Source organism: Orycteropus afer, unplaced genomic scaffold (assembly GCF_000298275.1).
Source record: "Orycteropus afer afer isolate SDZICR_OR568_19922 unplaced genomic scaffold, OryAfe1.0 scaffold00387, whole genome shotgun sequence".
Classification (NCBI taxonomy): Eukaryota; Metazoa; Chordata; class Mammalia; order Tubulidentata; family Orycteropodidae; genus Orycteropus; species Orycteropus afer.
Genome location: NW_006921974.1, coordinates 2,640,264 through 2,643,702, shown reverse-complemented (window position 1 = coordinate 2,643,702; position 3,439 = coordinate 2,640,264).

Below are 3,439 nucleotides of genomic sequence, written 5' to 3'. Positions count from 1 at the left end.
AATGTGAACTTATGTCTCAATGTAAGAGTGCAAGTTTATGGTGCTGGAATTGGGCAATAGACTAGTTAGTAGGGGAGACTGGGTTGTGGGGAACATGTAAAATTCATCTATTCATTCATCTGACAAATAATTATTAGCATTTACTATGTGACAGGAAGAGCTCTGGTGGCGTATCACCTAATGCACTTGATTGCTAACCAGAAGGCTGGCGGTTCAAACCCACTTTGGTTTTATGTGACAGGCATTTTTTTAAATTGTGATTTGGGTAAAAATTTACAGAGCAAATTCACTTTCTGTACAGCAGTTCACATACACTTTGTCTCACTTCCTCCCGACAGTCACCTCTTCCCTGTGTTCATCCCTCCATGGGCCCCTGCCCCCTGAGCTGTCTCCCTGTGCATAAACAGCCCTTCTTTCTCCCATGATTGTTCTCTCCAAGGAGTGTATTTACCTCAGATAAATGTTCAACTCCTATGCCTGTCTTCTGCTTGGCTGGAAGCCACAGGTGTGGGTTCAGTTCCAGACCTGAAGGGCAGCTAGGGGCCATAGTCTCAATGGCTCAGTGGTTTCACCAGGCTCTATCAGACCAGCAAACCTGGTCCCCACTTTTTTTTCCCCCAAATGATTTTGAGTTTTTTTCCACATTGTTCTCCCTCTCTATCCAGGATCTCCTACATAGATCCCCTTCCAAGTGGCTGACAGTGGTAGCCGGGAACCATCTAGTTCTGGTCTCATAGTCATATAGGCTGCAGATCAGATAGCGTACCAGTCGCTAGGACTAATTGTTTCCATGAATTTTTGGTTTTCTTCTTTCTTCTTTGCTCTTGACGAGGAGAGACCCATTGTTGCATCTAGATGGCAGCTTGCAAGCTTTTAAGATCCCAGTCGCTACTAGCCAAAGTAGGAAGTGGAACAATGTTTTGTGTAGTATGTTATGCCAATTGAGCTTGATGTCCCTGTGACAAGCATTTTTTAAAGCACTAGGGGTTCATCAGCAAATAAAACAAAACTTCCTTCCTTTGTGGAATTTACATTGGGGCAGTGAGGCAGACAGTAAACAAATGATCAACATATATAATATGTGAGATCGTAAATAGTGCTATGGAGAAAAATAAGGTGGAGAGACCCAACAGATGGATGCTGATCAAAGGAGGACAAATGTGCAACAGAACTGCAAACTCACATGGAAATCAGACTTTCTGGATCCATTGAGACTGGGAAAACCGCTGAATTTAATGCCTGGAAATAATCTTTAAACCTTGAACCAAAACTATCCCATGAAGCCATCATTAAAATAAATAACAGTTTAGCCCAATTAATAAAGAGTGTTTGCCACAAGCATAGTGCTCTCATAAAGTATTATCTACATGAGTGTAAAATGACAATAACTCACTGTCACTGAGTTGTATCCGACTCCTAATGACCCTATGGGAGCTCTGGTAGCATAGTACCTAAAGCACTTGACTGCTAACCAGAAGGCTGGAGGTTCAAACCCCCCAGCCACTCCTCGGAAGGAAGATGGGGCAATCTACTTCCATAGTGATACTGCCTCGGAAACCCAAGGAGGGGTCACTATGTGTTGGGTCTGACTCAATGGCACATAACAACAACAATAACCCTATAGGACAGGGTAAAACTGCTCCATAGGGTTTCCCAAGTTGTAAATCTTTACAGAAGCAGACAGCCTCATCTTTCTCGCACGGAGCAGCTGGTGGGTTCAAATGGCCAACTTTTTGGTTAGCAGCCCAATGCTTTAACCACAGCACCACCAGAACTTCTTGAACTGACAATAGTTAATCTAAAGCACAGGTGGGAATTTTAAGGGGCAGAGAGCCTAAACTTTTGGTGATAAGTAGAGATAGTGAGAATGGTGACACAATGTGAAGTATGTAACCAATGTTATTGAACCGTTCATGTAGAAATTGTGAACGGATGTATGTTTGGTTGTACATATTGCCACCAAAAATAAACAAAATACATATTTTTAAAAGAAAGAAGGAAAGGAAGATGGGGGTCTTTGAGGGGGTGTTTTTAGAAAGGATGGCCAAAGGAGTACTTATTGAAAAGGAAATCTCTGAGTAAAGATCTGAAGGAGAGGAGGCATGAGGATATCTGAGGCAAGAATATTCTAGAAGAGAGAACAGGAAGTACAAGCGAGCAGAGGTGAAAGCATATCTGTCCTGTTCAAGGAGGACCAAGGAGGCCAGTGGGGCTGGGACTGAAGGAAGGAGAGGTAGTGTTGTAGATCAGAGAAGGAACTGGAAACCAGACTGTGTAGAGGCTTGCAGGTCATGACTTTATCTTATCATGAGAATAAGATGGAGAGTCATTGGAGTGTTAGAAGAAGAAGAAGGACTGATCTGAAGTACATTTTAAAAGGATCACTATTGCAACTGTGCTGACAATAAACTTAAGGAAGGCAAAGATGGAAGCAGGAAGACCAAATGTAATGAATCAGTAAGGAGACAGGTGATGGTGGCTTCGACCACAGTGGTAGCAGTGGAAGTGATGAGAAGTGGTTAGACTATGAATATATGTTGTGAGTAGAGTCAATAGGATTTTCTGATGGATTAGATGTGGGATGTGAGAAAATGATGACCTCAAAGTGTTTGTGTGAATAACTGAAAAACTGGACTTGCTATTGACTGAGATGCAAAAGACTGTGGAAGTGGCAAGCTGTGGGTGGGGAAGACTAAGGACATGGTGTTGGACATGCCAAGTATGACATGCCTATTCAATACCTCTATTTGTTTTCTATTGCTACTTTCAAAATTACCACAAACTTAGAGACTTAAAATCACATACACTTATCATCTCTTAGTTCTCCTGAGACAGGAGTCTAGGCATGGTCTACCTAGGTTTGCTGCTCAGTATCTCACAAGACTGCAATCAAGGTGTCTAGGCCTCACCTGAGGCTCAGGGTCTTCTTCCAGGATCACAAAGTTGTTAGCAGACTTCATAGGCAAGAAGGACATAGGGAAAGGGTAACCATAGGGAGAAAGTGGAAAGAAAACTGTTACATTGTGAGGATTGTAATCAGTGTCAAAAACAAAATGTGTGTGAACTGTTGAATGTAAAATGAATCTGCTTTGTAAAATTTCACCCAAATTATAATAAAAAGTTTTTTAAAAAAATCATTTCCTTGAAACTGTAGAACTCACGGCAGCTTGCTTCTTCAAGACCAACAAGAGAGGGTGGCTCTCTGACTTTTTAAAGGGCTGATAAAGTCAGGGTTCCCCAAGATAATCTCTCATTTGAATAACTCAAAGTTAATTTCTGAGTAGGGAACATAATTACATCTGCAAAAATGTCTTCACCAACTAGATGGTGCCCGGCTACCACTGTTATCCACTTGGAAGGGATGTAGGAGATCCTGGATAGAGAGGGAGAACAATGTGGAACAAAACTCAAAATCATTTGGAGGGGAAAAAAAAAAAAG